Source organism: Schistocerca gregaria, chromosome 2 (genome assembly GCF_023897955.1).
Source record: "Schistocerca gregaria isolate iqSchGreg1 chromosome 2, iqSchGreg1.2, whole genome shotgun sequence".
NCBI lineage: Eukaryota > Metazoa > Arthropoda > Insecta > Orthoptera > Acrididae > Schistocerca > Schistocerca gregaria.
The window spans coordinates 227,246,406-227,268,377 of NC_064921.1; positions in this window are offsets into that span (position 1 = coordinate 227,246,406).

Genomic DNA, 21,972 nt, shown 5'->3' on the forward strand with positions numbered 1-21,972 from the left:
TACCCATGCAGGTACTTCCTGAATGTTGTGGGATTTTGACCTATTTTACGGAACCCAGAAATCTACCATCCTATGGCGCAAGTCGAGCAATCTGCACTCTACACGGCCGCAGAACCTTTGAACCTCTGATTCAGTCAACACGGCGGTATACCAAAGTAGCACAATTGGTTCTGTTTACGACTCTACAGATTGTGAGATCCACTTTCATCTCACATATGAGACTGCCAGTCTCTACTACTTCAGCAAGCCCCCCCCCCCCCCCAAAAAAAAAAAACCGGAGAAAATCTCTTGCAGTCCAAAGCGACACAGATCGTTAGTATCAAAATGAGGTGTCACCTGCAGTTGCACTCTTCATGGCATCTGGAAATACCAGTCCGACATCTGGAATGACGGCTACATATATGAACATGTAGAGTGCTTTGTATTCCCTACCCTCCTTCCGTAAGAACTCCCATTACACAGCTAACGCTGGAGCTCCAAAATACCACCACCCTCCATGAATGCCCAGATCATGCTGACAGGATTACTCTGGAACATGGAGAGCGACTTCATCTGGTTGACAGACTCTTCAGTCACAGATAGTACCCAAAACCTGCTCATTAGGAGAACTGGGAAGGCCCTCCCATCGACCCCTAGGAAAGTGTTTTGCTGCCAGCCACACCTTGGAACGACCTCCCACTCAACTACATAAACCTCACTGTGGGCATTACATGGAGCACAGCAGTGGACCTATCAGGGAATACATGAGTCTTACTGCAACTACCTCAGATCGCCCTGTCCAGCCCCCCACCCCCTCCCCCCATACTGAGGCCCATTAGTAAAAGTCTCAACCTGCATGAACGAAGTCAATGCTGCCTGGAGCTGTGATCAAAGTGTCACCAACTCCCATCGCAACTGAACATAGCAATCACAGCTCCTATCCAAACTAGAGATGACCTTATAAAATATAAGAGTTGAAGCTAAAGAGCACAGATGAAATATAAGTCGCTTTTTATGGGAAAACACGTTAACCCACAGTACTTGTGTTATTCACAAATTGATGGAGGACTGCCTTTTGCCACGCAGGGTAACTGCACAGTTTGAAGTGCCTTGTCATGGTATGTCTGCTGCTCCCCCCGTCGGAAATTCCAGTCATCCCTTGGGCATGGGTGTGTGTGTAGTCCATAGTTTATGTTAGATTAAATAGTGTGTAGGCTTAGCGATAACGTCAGCTTTTTGGTGCCATAAGACTTTACCACAGATTTCCACTAGCCTTTCTCTGCCACAGGAATGCAGGTCCTCTTTCGCTAACGGTATAACCTAGAAACTCTTCAATCCAGTCACTCAGATGGTCTGATGTTCTGTACGCTCTTATTTTTTTCATTAGAAGTCAGTGCATAACTGTATCGAATGGCTTCTGAAAGTCAAAGAACACGGCATCAATCTCGACCCATAGCATCTGCAGCATTCTTGGTCTCATGGATGATCAAAGCGATTCGGGTTTCACACAAACGTTGTTTTCGGATGACAAGGTAATTTCTGTAAAGAAATGACATAACAGGCGAGTATAAAATATGTTCTAAATTTTAAGAAAATCAATCAACTGGAACGCTCGTTCCTTCAGAGACATACCGCACACTGCGTGCTAGAAAAGGAGTAAGTTACTTTCCATACTTTGTGTATAATCATATTGACAGACTCGGTATTGACCGATTTGAGTTATTTTTCTATCATATGATCGCTAGTTTCGACAGCTGTCGTTTTGACGTTGGTGCGACACTTTATAGCAAGAACGTGAGTAAAACAGTTTTGAAAAAATCTCTGTAATCCTCCTTCTTGATGACATTATGGTCGCAGAATGTCTGAACAGATGGCAACGATCCGTTTACTGCTTTAACATCAGATCAAAACTTCTTAGGATTTTCTATCAAGTCGTTAGGTATAATTTTGCTTTGTAAATAGTTGAATGCTTCATACATGGTAGCTATCGTTTCGCTAATTTCAATATAGTTTAGACTTTTATTATTTTTAAAGTTTTCGCTACATTTAATTTTACGATGGAGCTTTGTTTGCTTTCTTGACAGTTTTATAACAGGTTACCGTAACATGGTGGGTTTTTACCATCCCTCGCAACTTATCTCGCCACCTTTATATTAACAGTAAACGTGTGATCCAGGTCACGGTCACCCCGTTCCAGCTGCAGGTTGCCTGTCTAACGGCTTCAGGAGTAACAATAATTTGATTTTCAGTATTTGCCACAGTCACTGACCGAATTAAAAAATTTGTAAGTGCCGTCATTACTCACTCAGTAAGACTTATAATTTAATGTTAGACATAACACAGTTATTCAGGTGTCACAATTAGAAACTCTGTATATCTCTGGCGGCAAAGTAACTTACGGCGCGCAAGCTACCTAGACTTTATTCATCCAGAATTGGAGAACGAGAGTAATTAGCAACTTACAACAAACTTTACACCATTTTTCAAGCTTCTCATCACTTACATGCTTACCGAAAAATGCTAAAAAATCGTTCTTTAAGGAATCTGGTGTTAAGAGTTACATGTCTAAGGCGTCTTGTACAATACTCTTAAATTTTTCCACGGATGCTCAACATTTTGGTCTTGTTAATGAACTGTTCCTGTTGACCGTTCAAGTAATCTGAAATCAGAGCACCTGATGACGGGGACGTGATCGTTTACCGAAATGTTGTGCCTGTTGGGCGACGTTCTGCACCTACCTGCGAAGTACTTCGTCATGTTTCTCGTCGCTTTTCCTAAGTTAGGAATATCTGCATACCATTCTTTACTTTCCTATTTGCAGTCTTAGTAATGTCGTAACGGCCTTATGATCGCTGATTCCCTGTTCTACGCTGAGTTGAAAAGTTGAGACTTTTTCGATTATCACTGAAATGTTCACAGTGGTTCACTCTCTGCCCTACTTTCCTGTACGTAACGAGTCATACTCCCTAATCAATTGTTCGCCTCTGTATGTAACTATATTTAACTAGTAGAAATCTCTGCCTTATATTATAACACAGTTAGAAAATTTATGCTAAATCCGCAAATCCTATCCCAATGTATCTGCCACAGAAGGTCTATAAAACCGTCTTGTAACCCTTCTGATCCTCCATCGACTTCAATTTTCACTCAGATTATTTGACATTTTAAGTCTGTACATTTTTTTTGTATAATTGTGTTCCAATCTCTGTCTTCCACTACAGTTTTTACCCTCTGCACCTCCCTCTAGTATCATGGGTGTTATTCCCTGACGTCTTCACATATGAGCTGTCTTCTTGTCCCTCCTTCTTGTCAGTGTTTTCCATATGATCCTTTCTTCGCAGATTTTGCAGATTCTGAGAAGAACTTGCTAATTTCTTATCTTGTAAGTTCACCAAATTCTCAACTTTCCTCTGTAGCACCACATCTCAAACTCTTCGACTCTCTTCTATTCCCGTTTTCCCACAATTCATCATTCACTACCATACGATGCAGTGTTCCAGATGAAAGTTCTGACAATTTGTTTCCTCAAATTAAGGCCTATGTTAGATACCAGCAGACCTCTCATGGCCTGGAGTGCCCTCATTGACTGTGCTACGCTGCTTCTGGTGCAAGCCGTCACATTCCATCAGTTCCCATCATCCCGTTGCACCAAAATGGTTCTTATGCATTCTTTAAAATCTGAACATCCTGCACGGTTTGTAGCTCGTTCGGTCTTGATGCTGCAAACCTTGTTGATCACTGTGACACGCCATTTTTCATTCAGTGTTCATGGCACAAATTAATGGTTCGTTTTGACCATATCATGAATGTCGACGACGTCCATTTTGTGAAGTTTAATGCTCGTTGTGAATCATTAGCAGCTAATATTTTTCCTGCCGTAACTGATAACGCACAACTTTTAAATGAGCTTTACTAATGATTGAACTTGCTACCTCACACTGCAGACGTCCTTTCTGAATCAATCGGAGTTGAAGGATCCTGTTCGAGACATTGGGGGTCAAAGGAGAAAGCAGAAATATTTTGGCTCAATATTACAACAGTGGAATTGTCTCCTACATGTTGTCAGGCCCTTGCATTAGAGACAAGAAGAAAAACAATCTTATCGTTTGCTGCGATATTAATGGTTTGATGAAATCTTTGAATCTGAACCATAATCCTATGGAACTGAACTGTTCCTATACGCCTCCAAACTAAGTCTGAAAAACGTATTACTTCACAGTGGCAACCGTCTTCCTTCCATTCCTGCTGCTCATGAAGGACACTTAACGCAAACATAGAAACCCTCCTATACTCTGTCAAATATGTTGAACATGAATGGAAAATATGTGGCCCTATGAAAATCTTCACCGTTCTCTTAGGAACGCAACTAGCCTACACTGAGTACTGCTGCTTTTTATGCATGTAGACATCAGGGAGAGAACATAATACAGTCAAGCACCTTGGCCTGCAAGAAATACAAACCATAGCGATAAAAATGTCATTACTGAGCCTCTCGTGGATTCAAACCATGTCATTCTTCCACACCTACAAATAAAGCTGAGGTTGGTTAAGAATTTTGTCACAGCGATCAATAAAGGTGGACAGAACTAAGTATTTAAAGGTGGATTAAGTAGGCCACAAATTCCTCAAATTGTAAAGGATCCTGCGTTTGATAGAATTTTGGAGGACTTTTAGGCACCAAAGGCATTACTCCTCCAATGATATTATTAACACGGATGGAAACATCCCTTAAGAGGCATTTTCTTCAATCCCATCTAGACATTTCCTTCCTTGTTGTGGAGCTGTCTGTGATGAGCACGGGAAAAGGTTCAACCAGGAAATTACCGTAATGGAACAGAGATATCAGGGCCATTGGACTATAGCAATGCTTGCAAAAACTTACCGCTGGTCTCTGTGTATGGGCGTAACGTAACTCACTAATGAAAGCAGAAAGACAATGAGCTCATGAAGTCCGCACATGATTCTGTTCAGACTCAAGCACAGGCGTGCGGTTTTCCCATCAATTTAGAACTCTTGGAATACAATGCTCACTGTTGTTGACATGTTTAATTCAATTACTTCGCTTTTTATCCTATAAAATAATATATTTTTACCTGTTATGAATCACAGAAACTAAACCTAAAAAAATTTTTGTTTCTAATATTCGTTTTTTAATCCAGTGTTGGTGAGATATGACTCACGATGCGAAGTAACGATTCAAAATATTTTTTTCCTTGGCAGTGTTGGTGCCTGAAGAATGAGCTCCAACGCTCTTAAACTGGTCACGCAGTTAAATTTTTTTTACGGTTGAGGCCGGATTCTTAAATTACGTCATTTCCTTCTATTTCCAAGTGAATATTAAACCTCCATGGCTTCATCACTACAGCCTTGAGCATAGATTCGGACTTTAGTAAATTCTGTTATAATCACGAAATATTGCAAATTACTGTAGTGATTAATTTTTATCCAATAGTATTTTGGTTTATATACAGGACGTACAAAAGGTCCGGGAACACTTTCAATTATTTACTACACGAGAACGGAACAGTGTACACATAACATACATTTGTCATTTTTAAGAGAAACCTTGAAATTTTTTTTTCCTGTATACCAACACAGCGCAGTTTGGCAATTTGCCGATACTCAGCGCTAGTCGCAAACATGGCGAGTTCATGTGCGGAGCGAGTTTTCTGTGTGTTGGAGTTCCACAAAAACAAGATCTCACTCCATATGACTTTTTTCTGTGTGGGAACACTAAGATCTTGCGTATGTACCGCCTCTACCACGTGATGTAGCAGAGCTTCAGTAGAGAAAACGGGAAGCGACTGCCACAGTCTATGATGACATGCTGGGACGGGTATGACAAGAATTCGATTACTGTATTTACTTTTCAATAAAGCTGTTCTAAATTTTTTACCTGGGTTGTGTTCTCATTATGCCTCGACCGGCGCAAGACTTAGCAGGTTCCTTCTTTCTTCAATCAATTTAAGCATTTTTTGTTCTGCGAGGTTTCTTCGCAGTTACCTTCTTTGTACCTTTGTCTTTCAGTCCAACATAGTGACTGCCCTGTGTAGAGAGCTCCACTGCTCTCCATCTAAACTATTCTTATTCTGATATTCCTTACTGCAATGCCACTCCTCAGCGAACTTCATTCGTGTCTCATTATTCCTTAGTACTTCAGTATCGCATTTCCTTCCATACTGTCTTCCGGGTGATTCTCCTTACCTTCAATCTTCTCTTCCTCGTTGCTATATTGTGATCCGAGTCTATAATTGCCCATCGGTAAACCTTACAATCCAATATTATGTAAGCGTATTTTCATATCACTGGCTTGGTTGCGCATTATCTTTGCAAGCGGCCGTGTTTTGCAGAGTCGAGCACGGGACACGGAGTTGTTATGATGTGTTGTGGGTAGCTCTGCATGGAAAAGGCATTATTATGCAAGTTCAAGTGTTTTTCCAAGTGCTATTACAGCGAAGTGATGAAATATGGAATGGGATTCAGAGAAAAGGGCGTAAAGATGTACTTAAATATGAGCAGTGCCGCCGATAACGTTAATGGAATGATCATATAAAGTTGATCGTCGGTAAAGCAGATGCCAGACAGATTCATTGGAAGAATCCTAAGGAAATGCAATCCGACAACAAAGGAAGTAGGTTACAGTACGCATGTTCGCCCACTGCTTGAATACTGCTCAGCAGTGTAGGATCCGCACCAGGTAGGGTTGATAGAAGAGATAGAGAAGATCCAACGGAGAGCAGCGCGCTTCGTTACATTCATTTAGTAATCGCGAAAGCGTTACGGAGGTGATAGATAAACTCCAGTGGAAGACTCTGCAGGAGAGACGCTCAGTAGCTCGGTACGGGCTTTTGTTAAAGCTCCGAGAACATACCTTCACCGAAGAGTCAAGCAGTATATTGCTCCCTCCTACGTATATCTCGCGAAGAGACCATGAGGATAAAATCAGAGAGATTAGAGCCCACACAGAAGCATACCGACAATCCTTCTTTCCACGTACAATACGAGACTGGAATAGAAGGGAGAACCGATAGAGGTACTCATGGTACCCTCCGCCACACACCGTCACGTGGCTTGCGGAGTATGGATGTAGATGTAGATGATGAGTATCCGCCCCTTTGCATGTCGCACGATACATCAATCATCCGCTCCGTGTTCGGGCTCTCAGAGTGAAATAATGTCAATGAGCAATGTAGTTTGCCACAGAAGAGAGCTTTCAAGTGCCAGTATCTTGCAACGAGCGTGAGAACGTGCGTTCAGTGATCGCGGTCCGCATCATCAACAATCAGACACGCTGCAACGGCTACGCCCACGCTCGTACAAGTGAGAACTCAGAACTGAAAATTCTTTATCAACAGTGTTATATAATTACCAGTGTCACGGAGAATCGTACCAAATATGTGTGTATGCGTAACGAGCGTAAGAACTTTCGTTTGATTATTCGGCTTCCGCATCATTAACAATCAACCGAGTCGTGGCGGTTACGAGCAGGCTCGTCCAAGTGATATTGGACAGACACTCATCAATACGTTAATTGTCATAAATATTATGAATTAGAATGTAAACAGTGCAACCTACTATTTTCTTATCGCCTCATAATATAGTTGTTCTTAGTAGATGTAGGAGAGCGTTGTGTTTAAAGTTGAGTGACTCCCGTAAACCAGCTTGCATATGTAGATACATACTTTCAGGCAAGCCTGGGGCAGTGTGGAGCAGAACAATACGACCGCCGCGGGAGTATCAGTTACGTGGTGTGGACAGGGCGCACGGTCGAAACGAAAGCAATTATAGGATCCCCCACCATTTGTGCCCCCGGTCGTGTTACACACTGATATACGAATGTCAGATCATGCTGTAATCCACATGGTCCTTCCTGTGGCTCTGGGTCTTCACCAAGTATACCAGCTGCTCTTGTGATCCTTGAACAGATTATTCGCTATTACTAGGTGAAATTTATAGCAGAACTCAATTAGTTTTTCTCCTCTCTCATTTGACCACGTAATGGTCTACATCATGGTTAGTGCCAGGACACCTCTGATTGTCTTCGCAGGTGCTCTGTGAGAAGGGAATGGTAATAAGAGGACACGTTGCATCGACATGTTCCACTTTTATATGATTGCAGTGTGCTTTGCGTGGTAGCTGTAGTGTGATTCTACAATATGGTGCGTTTAGGTCGCTCTATCACAACGAATCCCAACAAGAGTAGATCAACAAATAAGACCGAAGCCCTGCTGTCATTTGGATGTAAAGTATGATACAACTGCTCCGCAATGTCATCAGTTACTACATGTATAATTATGAGCCGGCCGGGGTGGCCGAGAGGTTCTAGGCGCTACAGTCTGGAACCGCGCTGCTCCTACGGTGGCAGGTACGAAACCTGCCTCGGGCATGGATGTGTGTGATGTCCTTAGGTTAGTTAGGTTTAAGTAGTACAGTTGTAGGGAACTGATGACCTCACAAGTTAAGTCCCATAGTGCTCAGAGCCTTTTGAACCATTTTATAATTTTCATTTTCTCCTGCTCCATATGCTGCAGAAAAAACGAAGAGAAGTTGTGTGTGGAAAATTTCATGTGGTTAAATTTTTTACTGGAACACGTTTTCGCTGTAGACAAATGTTTCAGAGTCAATAAACAAAAACGTACAAAAGTGACCTTCAGACTCGGAAACCTGAGCCTCCATCGAAAACGTATCCCTGTACTAATTTAACTAGATTAAATTTCCTACGAAAATGTCCTGTTCGTTTTCCTCTGTAGGACTAACAGTCGCGTACAGCGACCGAGGAAATATTAAAAATTTGCTCGTGGTTTTTGAAGAGACAGCTGAATCACCTTGCCCACATCAGACATTCTGAACCCGCGAATTAAGTATGGTTCACTCACTGAAAATAATGTTTTTGAGTTTTAGTACTGAAATATGAAAAAAACATGCGACTGACATCTTTTCCATTCACCCTCACAATATTCTACGTTAGTAGCGGTACATCCTCTCACAACATGTGAGAGTGAAGTTCATCTACACACTACACTTGGTCAGGGTTTCGTTCCAGGAGTTACCTGTCCCACATCATTCACCCACAACAGAGCTGTGAAATTTGTATTGTTGCTTTTAGTGGACACCGACACACCAAACGACCGAGTGTAGACGGGTGACTGCTGTCCGAGGCCCACGAGGAAGACAGGGCTTGGAGCGTACGTCACATCACGTGACACTGCAGTTCTTATGAGTGGCGCAGCCGTCTCCGGGGGGAAGCGAGTTTAATCCTAGCACTAGCAAGGTATTTTTTGTTACATGTAATATAAAGGGGTGGAGGATGACCTAATAGACCCAGACAGCATGTTCCATTTTAATGTGTCATGCAAGTTTATTTACTTCTGATACTACTGAGAACACTTAGAACAGTTTAGACATTATTTTTGTATACTGGGAAACTTAATATAAAATTATAATAGGAACAAAACCAACAAATCATAAAATTCACTGTGAATAATTTTTTGCAGAAACGTTAATAATTGCGATCTCTTATTAAAAAAAGCTATTTAATTTCAATCCACTACATGAAGCTAATACTCCATTGTCTCATTCTGCAACACATTTTTCACACAGCACTTTCGTTTTGCTACGCTTTTCAAAGACGTGTCAGCGACACTGAGAGCATGTAGCAGTTGATTTTCTCAACTTCTTGCATTTTTAGCTTTTTGGATACACCGTCTACATCTTCCTGTCTCTGCTGTTGATGGTGAAGGTTCTCTAGTGCAGCTAAGTTTCCATTGTGTAGCGCTTTCCATTACCATTATTACTTGCTTGTGAAGACCATACAAATTTCGAGCTTGTGTATCTGCATAAGGCCTTATTAGTTCAAGACCTAAGTTAGTGAGAAAAGCTCTTTTGCGATCTAGCAATTTCTTTCTCCAGTTTGGAATGTTGTTTTCCAAAGCTATTTTAACTTCTGATTCTAATACTGGATCCCTATGTCTTCTATATCGACTCCTGATACTTCTCCTATAATGTCGTTGGGCAAGTCTTCTCACTCAGATGTCTTCAATGACCTTTTCCACGCATCTGCCCTTTCCTCTCCATTTAATAGTGGAATTGCCATTGCTCTCTTATTGTTGCCACCCTTGCTTTATTTTCATCGAAGTTTATTTTGACTTTCCTGTATGCTGCATTCCGTAGTACTTCCGAATTCCACTTCTTTGTACACTGATTGTTCCTGACTAGTCTCTTAAACTGGAGCCTGCTCTCCATCACTACTAAATTATGATCTGAGTCTATATCTGTTTCTTATTATGCCTTACAATCCAGTATATGTTTTCGGAATCTCTGTCTGACCATGAAGGTTGGTTGTTTTTATTTTGGGGAGGGGGGGGGGGGGAGGAGACCATACAGTGAGGTCATCGGTCTGATCAGATTAGGGAAGGAAGGGGAGGAACCATCCCAGCATTTGCCTGGGTTGATTTTGGGAAATCACAGAAAACCTAAATCAGGATTTCCGGACGCGCGATTGAACCGTCGTCCTCCCGAATCCGAGTGACCATGATGTAATGTAAGTGAAACTTTCCAGTGTCTCCCAACATTTTCAAGCATACCTCCTCCGCTTGTGATTCTTGAACGAAGTATTCGCTATTACTAGCTGAAATTTATTGAAGAACTCAATTAGTTTTCCTCCTCTCTCAATCCTAGTACCAAGCCTATATTCTTCCGTAACTCTTTCTTCTACTCCTTACCTTGCAACCGCATTCCATTCCTACATTATTATTAATCTCGTTTTACTTACTGAATTACACATTCAGTAGCCTCACATGCTTCCTCTATCTCTGCATCCTCGGCTTGAACGTCAACATGTATACCTGAGCTGTCGATGTTGATCAGAACAACCTCGTCACTGAACTGTTCACAGAAACTCACTATCCGCTCTAATTTTCTATTAATAACGAATCCTACTCCCGTTATACAATTTCCTGTCCGTCGATATTGTGCTGTACTAGCCTGACCAGAAAGCCTTTTCTTCTTTCGATTTCAGTTCCCTGAGTCCTACGACACCTAGATTGAGCGTTGGCATTTCCCTTTTCATATTTTCTAGTTCCCATAACATGTTCAGTCTTCTGACATTCCACACTCAGACTCGAAAACATTATTCATTCGTTTGATAATTAATCTTTTTGCGTGGTTACTTCCCGCTGGCTCCCCAATAATTTAACAAACATCTCACTACAATACCCCTCACTAAAGGGAACCACAAAGTGGCACACTCACAACTGATTGGCGTTTCACGGTGTTAAGTGGAGGAGTGCTGATACGGACCCAGGCTTTAGTTCTGGGGCAGTGGGTGGGGAGAGGGGGAGCGGGGAGTCGTAGTTAATTGCTGGCATCTGTCATGCACCCACCCTCCCACTGAATGATCACTTAAGCTCACCCACACTTTTAACGTACCATAGACGGGAACGATTTTAAAGTCAACAGCAATAAACATATCAAATTTTCTTTTTCTTTTCCTAAATTTATCCTGTCGAATGGACTCTGCTATTTCAGGATTTGGTAAATCTTTATTATTTCATTTTATGGCCGGATGCCCTTCGTGACGCCACAGTCATCGAGACAACCTAAAGGGAGGAAGGGGGAGGGGAAGAAAGGGCCTTAAGCCTTCTGCGCCATCTGTCTGTCAATCGTGTAGACTTCTTTATGTGTGGTATCATGTTTTAACAGTGCTTGTATAATGTCCTCTGACGCGGAATTTGTGGACTTGTCCGGCATTCGTCTAAAACAGGCTGGGTAACAGCCCTGAAATCATATTCACTCTGCCAGCAAACCAACCCACAGTCGTTACTGTGAAGCGATCCGCCCGGTTTTGCCTCACCTCTATGTACCGCAAGAATACGGAGTATCCCACCTGAGCCAGCCGCTGTGGCCGAGCGGTTCTAGGCGCTCCAGTCTGGAACCGCGCCCTTGCTACGGCCGCAGGTTCGAATCCTGCCTCGGGCATGGATGTGTGCCATGTCTTTAGGTTAGTAAGGTTTAAGTAGTTCTATGTCTAGGGGACTGATGACCTCAGAAGTTAAGCCTCATTGTGCTTAGAGCCATTTGAACCATTTCTAACCCACCTGACTCTGCCGCCTCATAATATTACAGAACGAAGCGATATGTGAAAAATACAATTTTCCAGGGATTTGTTTACGTAGGGGCTCACACAGTGGTCAGGAATGCACAGTCCCTACAAGTAAAGACATAACTTGCAATACAGAGCTACTTTTTTATTTAATGGCACACGCACGTTTATTTTAAGACAATGAGAACTAGGTGTATGAGATGTACAATTAGTGATGGCAGACTTGGTTTCACTGCTCTAGAACATATATTTAGTTTTTACATAGTGGAAATGGTTCCACAGTTTCTGCTGTAATGCCGTAATGCGGGTTGCCTGCACTGTAGTGAAGCATGATATAGGCAACCCTCGCATAGCGAATAATGGCAGAAACTGTGACACCGTTTCCATCCTTTAAAGCCTACGTATTTCAGAAGGTTTAGAATAATGAAGACAAGTATTACATCACAAATTGTACCTCTAGTTTTCATTTCCGTAGAAAAAAATAGATGTGCCATTTAGAAAAAGAAAAAAAGAAAAAAACCTTGTGTAGAAAAACATGCTTGTTTACATTTACAGTTTATGCATTCCCGTCCACTGTGTGAGTCCCTGACATAGGCGCATCCCTGGCCAAATGCACTTTTCACGTTTTGTTTCGTTTTTTTTTTAATATATTCGGAGGGAGAGTTAGCTAGGACGCCCTATATATTGCAAAAATGGTGCAAATGGCTGTGAGCACTATGGGACTTAACATCTGAGGTCATCAATCCTCTAGAACGTAGAAGTATTTAAACCTAACAAAGCTAAGGACATCACACATATCTATGCCCGAGGCAGGATTCGAACCTGCGACAGTAGCGGTTGCGCGGTTCCACACTGAAGCGCTTAGAACCGCTCGGCCACACTGGCCGGCTCCTGTATATTGCATATTAACCATTAATTATGTAGAGTGTTTTATAATAATAATAATAATAATGTTAATATCAGTGAATAGTACACTGCTTTATCATAACTTCCATGATATTGCTAATGACAAAACATTTCCACTTACGTTGGAGAAATTAGTTTATCGCGTATTTTTTTCCCATAGAAGGCAATTTCCTCTTTCGACTTGCCTTATTCAAATTCGTGTGGTTTGACGGTCTACACTGTCGCATAAGACCATGCTGTACATATACACCGGTAAGTCGTCATGCAACAAGCCCATTCACTTCGTCACGCCCTCACGTAAGCAACTGTAGAGTACTATGTTTAAACGTAGCCTTTCAATTCTAGGATCCCTTTTCCAGTTTCCGAAAAGTTTCAGTTCCTTGCTAAATCATTTTCCAAAAATTAACTGTAAGATTTGTAAATTGATACAGCTAAAAATATAAACGCTTCTATTAGAAATTTTTTGGAGGTTCTGGCCCACTGCCCAAAGAAAAAAAATCCTATTACGTACTTTACAAGTAGAGGCGGGCAACACTTCCACATTTGTCTCTCGAAATGACCACCACGAGAAATTAGGCCTCAGTTTACGGATCAGATTGCGTTACATTAGACATACTTTCTGTTACAAAGACCCAAAGTGAAGAAATGCTCAAGAACGTAGAACATGTAACTAAACAACAATACATAAAATATTTTTGCAAAAAAGAGGACAATGTTAATTTTACTTCCATAGATTCTACATGGAATGGTGGTCAGGTGTGTGGAAACATGTTTTTGTTTAACAAGTCATAGTAAACTTATCACAAGCCTATTCTGGGGCTATTGTATCCACCCTTTATGAAAGAGAAAGCAGTTTGGAACACTTGTTTATATTGTTCAAATTAGAGCATGAGTGAGGTGCAGAAGTGATATTTTATAGAACGCTCACATTATTTCCTAATTTTAAAAAATATACTTCAGCTGATTTTTTTCAATTTACTGATTCTACTAAAAAATTCGTCAGTGAAAAGGAGAATGTTCCACAAATAAATTCCTTAGTTTTCTGTTAAGCCGACTTATATTAGTAGGTAACTTTTTATGGCTGTTAGGCAGATATTGGAAATGTATGTTTATGAATAGTGGGCATAGCTTTGGGACAAAATAAGGGAACCTATAGCTACATGTAAATTATTCTTACTTTTAGCACTGATTAAATTAACTGACCTGGCTTTGGAAGCAGATGAAAAGCGGATAGGGCCCACCCAGGAGTGTACGAAGGTTGATTAATGACAGTGAACCCAGGGCGTCTGTTCGTTGCAGATGTCACAGCGCTCTTTTGTGGTCTGCAGTGTCATGATGAAGGAGAGGGTGCTACATGTCTGTAAGAACTCTTAGACTTCGCAAGTCGGTCATAGCATTCCTTCTCTTACGTACCTGCGGAGCTATGTTACTCATCACTATGCTTATTTTTCAGCACGCTCTCGTACATACGAGTACTATACTAGAGTTCCAATTTATTACGATGTTTCTCTGATCCGCAACCAAAACAAAACTGGCATCGACAGGTGTTTTTCCCGCACGCTGTTCATGAATGTTACATGACACATCTATCTGGGCAAATGAGGTTGCCGATTGTGCACCAGGAAAATAGTTTATTAGTATACAAAACAATTATACTACTATAGACTGCAGCAAACTACTACTTATGTTCCCTAGTGGAAAATCGAAAAGGAGAAAAAGGCGATGATGCCGAAAGTACCCCCAACTACACACCGTAAGGTGGCTTGCAGATTACAGTTGTAAATAAAAATGTGGAGATGTTTATCTCCAATGGTACGGGAATCTGCAACGATATGTTCTATTCCATCTCGTGTACATAAATTCTTCGTCTGTGACAAAGGCTTTTATCACGTTATTGTAGTATGAAATCTATAAATAACATAAACTTCATTAGTCTTGAATTTAAAAAATCGAATTAACTTAATATGAGTCTCAAACGAAGCCACGTTTTGCAGAAGTGGTGGAAAGACTTATCATAACATATTCATCGCTAAAGTGCCGTTGTAAAACAGAGCTAAACATATTCAGGTATCAATGATTACAATGTTCGATGGTAACACTGTTCTTCACCAGTGTATCTGAAGTGCCTAGCGAAGTTATAACAGCATGAATATCTTTAGAGAATTACCGATGTTTTGATTCAGGCTGAATTTGACATGTAATAATATTTCATGTCGCACCAATGTAGAGCACTTCAGTTACTCCAATATTGACTGCTATTTCTCTAATTTCTTACCTCATAATGAACCCGTCCATTATATGTCATCATTTTCAATGGCAAAACCACGTTAAGGAAGTGGGTAGAAGAAAATAAAAAAAGGTACAATATTATTACATGGAAACCATAATTTCTCTCTCTGTCTCTCACAGGCGCGCGTGCGCAAACACACACACACACACACACACACACACACACACACACACACACAAACACAAAATCATAATACGCTTACACATTATGCCAGCCTGGTTACCTCAGTTTTCTGCAGCTTTCCTTGGTTCTAACTAGGGAAGTATCCAAGCTCAAACAGCCTAAACCGAAGGAAAATGATTTTAAAACACGGAGATTTTATGCGTTCTGCTACCCACTAAGGTTATTTATGTGCAGAAAACGATTTCTGTACAACGTAAGCTATCTAAATTTTAAGGTAAACTAACCTTAAGAGAACAGAGACACGACTCGCTGAAGAAACAATACCCTGTAACAGACAATTAGGACCAGCAGATAGGTAAAGAGCGTAAAGGGGTTATTGGAAAACAATAAACATTTTCTTCTAACAATACACGGTGGCCATTAACAGTCTCAACAGGTTGTGAGGATACTGCAGAGTAAGTTGTGCTGAGAAATAATTATTAACAAAAAAAAATGCAATCTTTGTTCCGTTTACGAATTTACTAGCATTTAAGTTAGTGAGTCAGTCCATTGCCCTTGCAAATTCAAGAGGCTCACCAAAGGCAGCATCGCCACATGCGTTACTCTTTTGGTTTCGTATAAATGAACAAGAGAGTGATACAAAAGGTTGACATGGAACCGTAGTAACAAACCAGAGACTGATCAGACTCGTTTTCTTTCATCTACGCTACGACAACAACTGACGCTAACTGTATCTGGCGGACTGGAATGGAGTGAATCCACTGTGGTCACATTACCCGGATTTTTCTCACGAGCTCTTCTAGTCCGATGTATTTCAGTCACTTCTGACAAATGCCCAGATTGTTCCTTCTGTAATGCCGACGCTGATTTCCTGCTCCATCTATTTCAAACTAGGACTGTAATTAAGTTAAGCCGTTGTAAGTGGATTATCTTCTCTGTCCAGAAAATATAATACCACGACATGTCCAATATCCTTGTGTAAGTAATCAGTGGCGAAGTAAAATCGTGCCACTGCTACTACAACTACTAATACTACTGTTACCACCACCATCACCACCACCGCCACCACTGTTGCTGTATCATAAATTTATGATGAAGTACTCTCGAAGGTCAAGAAACAAGCAAAATAATTCACGTAGCGCGGATTTGGACGCGAGATGCTTTTAATATCTTCCACACCGAGACTCTGTCTCTGCGCAAAATCCCATGATACTCTCATCGCATAAAAGTACACCAACGGAAAGACGGAATGAATTCCTTCACTGCTCGATAGCAATGTTAATGTTTCCATTAATCTTACCATTGAAGTGGGGACACTAAATATGGTTTTCCGAATTTACTTCATCAAATGAGAAGAAGTAAATATACCAGAAGTCGAATAAGGAACTGTAGCCAACATGAGTAACTAAGAGTAGTTTAGCCTCGATGTAGCAAAGTAACTTTAATCACTTAATAAAGGAAAGTCTTTCGGTCTTAATTGTATATCACTTGAAGACTCGAAATAAAAAAAACCGCTCTGATTATCATAATAATGACTTTAGAAGTTTAGTGTGAAATAGGATCTATATGTCAGGCCCAATAACGTATAAAAGTCTCAAACTGCCAGGAATGAAAATGAAGTACTAAATAAATCAACAGATGGCATGCGGTTTACCACCCACTGCTGTCAACGTAATGCTCTATGTGCCGCTCTATGTTCCTCGCCATTACTTCTCAGTGTTCGATAAAATGGTGGAGGCAGCAGATGTTTGTGACAGTGAGTGAAAAGAATCTGCGATTTAAAGGAGAAGGTACAGTGACAGCAACGAGGAAAAAGCTGAAAAATGGAGGGAACGAATGTATAAGATAAAATAACAAATGTATTCCTGCAATAGCTCATCCAGGACAGGAGGTAAGTCCCATTACTGATCGCTAACCTACATCGCAACTGGACAGACTGTTTATTCTTGAGTTACCAGATGTATTTTTTTAGAATATGTAAAGACCATGATACAGCAATCAAGACAAATAAAGCCATTTATCGTCAGTAACATGAATGCATCTTCCTTCTTAGATTTCAATAAATCAGCATATTGTAATATAAACACAGCAAATTTATCCAAAGTACGGTGTCTATGTTTAAATTTTGAGAAAAGATGTACGAGTGCAAGGCATCAAGAAAATTTAGTTATCTGCACTGGATGTCACAAGCCACATCTGTGAAGAGAGGAACAAAGATCTCATTGAAATGATGCAATACATGACAAATAATGACCGCAAACAGTTTTACAAACAAAAAATATGAACTTTGTTATCTTTTTGCTAAGTTTTGAACTGTGCTATTTACAGCTCTTCATTACATTCCCACTTTGAAGAATCTTTTCATACGGTTACAATACAATATTTGTCATTTCCCTTGGAAATTATATCAATACCATGCTTAACTGTCAGTTAAAATACGTTTATACTACAATTCTGACCATTAACTACCTAGTAAACGTAAAACTCATTTTCCTCAAATTATTTTGGATCTTTCAGCCCTTTTTGTTTCAAGTCTTCGATTAGAGTCCTTCCAGAGTACGCTGATACAACAACTCTATACCTAGCAATCGTATACAACAGCTCGTTTGACGACTGAGCCATAACTGAAGACTGGAGAATTGCACAGGTCATACCAATACTCAGGAAAGGGAACAATAGTAAATTCACTGTATTACAGATCACATCCACTTATATCTAGTTGCGGTAGCGGTTTAGAGCATAAATTGTGTTCGAACATTATGACACCTAGTCCGCACGGATTCAGAAAATATTTTTCTTGTGAAACACATCTAGCGCTTTATTCGCATAAAATAATGAGTGCTATCGACAGCAGATCTCAAATTGGTTCCATATATCTGGATTTTGCTGCTGTTGATGATGCACTACACTCATCTGACAAGAAATCCTTGACTTCTTTCCATTTCAACTCACTGACCCATACTATACCCAGATTCAGCCTTAGCATTTCACGCTTAAGATTTTCTAGCTTCCTTGCCATATTCAGACTTCTCACATCCCACGCCAACAATTCGTAGAACACTATCTTTTCGTCGGTTATTCAGACTGTTTCTCATTGTCATCTCCACCTTAGCGCTCAAACTTCCTCCCTCCCCACCCCCCGGAGGGGACTAGTCCGGAATCTGTTGCTAATGGAGAGGTCATTATGATACTCTGTCCATTACATGCCACACCCTCTTGCTATAGATCATCGCTGGTTCTTCCGCCGTTAAGGGCTGTTTCCCACCCCAAAGGCAAGAGAATGCCTGAACATCTGTCCAATCCTCCGCCCTCTTTCACAAGGCCATTGAAAGAGTGTGGAAGTCTTTGGCCACCATTTGCTAATCATTTTTGTGATTACTAATAAAATACGCTACCCGTAGACCACGGAGTAGGATTCGTCATGAATATGAAGGTAGGGAAGACCGTGAGTTACTTCGAACAGTACAGTGATATGATTGTTACCATCGGAATGGACAACAAAACAACACTGACAACAATAGTTCAGGCTTGCATGCCGACGTTGCAAGAATATGATGAAGGGTTTTGCAGTGGATTTCAGTTAGTGACAGCAAACACTCTGTTCAAGAAACAGAAGGAGAGAAAGTACGTTTGGAAATGCCAGGAGATGCGGAAAGATTACAGTTACATTACATAAGTCAGATAGAGTTTCCAAAAACAGATGTTGACTTGTAAGTTGTATCCAGGAGCAGATAGAGACTCCTACCAAGATTTAATAGTGATGATGAAAAGGCTGAAATTTAAGGGATTAGTGAGGAAGAATCAGTACCCAAAGAAGTGGGATACGGAAGTACTAAGTAAATACTTCAGCTGTAGGACGAAAGAAGGAAATACAAAAATGTTGAGAGAAAGACAATTATATAGAAATAAGACACTTATAAATGAAATGGATCGTAAGAGAAGAGAAACTAAGGCAAAATGGCCCTACGAATAATATGAAAATAATGGACTGCAAATAGAAAAGTCAAAAAAACTTCGGTGAAATGAAAAGCAAAGCCAATAACATTAAGAGTGAGCGGATGGATGGAAAAAGGACACTAAAAGTCTTTATGAGTCTGATGCCATAATAGATGAAGAAACTGGAGTCGACATGGAAGGGATAGGATATCCAAAATTAGAAATAAAAAGGACTCCATGCAACTTAAAATAATGAGGCAGAAAGGATAGACAAAGTGCCATCGGAATTGGGGGAAGTGGCAATAAAAGGAAATTTCACATTAGTGTGTAGAATGTATGAGACTGGCAATATACAATCAGACTTTTGGAAAAAAAACTTTCCAGACAATTCCGCAGATTGCTGGAACCAACAAATGCCAGAATTATCGCACAATCAGTTTAATAGCTGATGCATCCAAATTGTAGACAAGTGTTATATAAAGAAGAACGCAAAATCAAATTTCCGAACTTAAAATTACGATCGTCTTGATTGGCACTTCTAAAGCTGCGGTTGATGACGGAAGCAAGACTGACGAAAAATCAAGACACGTTCATAGAATTTGTCGATCTGAGAAAAGCGTTAGACAACGTAAAATGTCTTAACATGTCGAAATTTTGGCGAAAATAGAGGTAAGCTGTAGGATAATCCGGGTAATAAATGCAAGAACCAAACGGGAATAACAAGAGTGGATATCCAAGAACGAAGGGCTCGGGTTAAAAAGGTTGAAAGGCAGGGATGTGACCTTTCGCACATGGTGTTAAATATGTACATTGAATAAGCTATGACGGAAATAAAAGAAATAATCGAGGGTGGGATTAGAATTCAAGGTGAAAGAATATCAATACTAAGCTCAGCTGATGACGTTCCTGTCTTCAGTAAAAGTGAAGAATATTTGCAAGGTGTGTGCAAATGTAATGAACAGTCTGATGAATACTCAAATATAGAGGCGAAAGTAATGAGATGTAGCAGAAATTGATACAGCGACTGACTTAACATCAGGATTGCCGATCACGAAGTACGCGAAGTTAGTCTGCTACCTTGGTAGTAAAATAACTCATGACGGACGGAGCAAGGAGGACACAAAAACCAGACTATAGCTGGCAAAAAGGGATTCCTGGCCAAGAGAAGTCTGCTAGTATCAGTCATAAGTCTTTATTTCAGGAAGAAATTACTGAGAGCGTACGTTTAGAGCACTGCATTGTATGGACTGTGGGAAAATACGAACGGAAGAGAATCTAAGCATTTTAAATGTGGTGCTACAGAAGAATGTTCAGCATTAAGTGGACCGATAAGGAATGCGGTGATTCTCCAGAGAATCAGCGAGAAAAGGTGTATATGGAGAACACTGACAAGAAGAAGGGAGAGCATGACAGGACATCTATTAAGATATCAGTGAATACGTTCCTTAGTTGTTGTTGTTGCGGTTTGTAGTCCTGAGACTGGTTTGATGCAGCTCTCCATGCTACTCTATCCTGTGCAAGCTTCTTCATCTCCCAGTGTCTACTGCTACCTACATCCTTCTGAATCTGCTTAATGTATTCATCTCTTGGTCTCCCTCTACGATTTTTACCCTCCACGTTGCCCTTCAATACTAAATTGGTGATCTCTTGATGCCTCAGAACATGTCCTACCAACCGATCCCTTCTTCTCGTCAAGTTGTGCCACAAACTTCTCTTCTCCCCAATCCTATTCAATACCTCCTCGTTAGTTATGTGATCTACCTATCTAATCTTCAGCTTTCTTCTGTAGAACCACATTTCGAAAGCTTCTATTCTCTTCTTGTCCAAACAATTTATTGTCCATATTTCACTTCCATACATGGCTACACTCCATACAAATACACTCCTGGAAATGGAAAAAAGAACACATTGACACCGGTGTGTCAGACCCACCATATTTGCTCCGGACACTGCGAGAGGGCTGTACAAGCAATGATCATACGCACGGCACAGCGGACACACCAGGAACCGCGGTGTTGGCTGTCGAATGGCGCTAGCTGCGCAGCATTTGTGCACCGCTGCCGTCAGTGTCAGCCAGTTTGCCGTGACATACGGAGCTCCATCGCAGTCTTTAACACTGGTAGCATGCCGCGACAGCGTGGACGTGAACCGTATGTGCTGTTGACGGACTTTGAGCGAGGGCGTATATTGGGCATGCGGGAGGCCGGGTGGAAGTACCGCCGAATTGCTCAACACGTGGGGCGTGAGGTCTCCACAGTACATCGATGTTGTCGCCAGTGGTCGGCGGAAGGTGCACGTGCCCGTCGACCTGGGACCGGACCGCAGCGACGCACGGATGCACGCCAAGACCATAGGATCCTACGCAGTGCCGTAGGGGACCGCACCGCCACTTCCCAGCAAATTGGGGACACTGTTGGTCCTGGGGTACTGTTGCTCCTGGGGTACTGTTGCTCCTGGGGTATCGGCGAGGACCATTCGCAACCGTCTCCATGAAGCTGGGCTACGGTCCCGCACACCGTTAGGCCGTCTTCCGCTCACGCCGCAGCATCGTGCAGCCCGCCTCCAGTGGTGTCGCGACAGGCGTGAATGGAGGGACGAATGGAGACGTGTCGTCTTCAGCGATGAGAGTCGCTTCTGC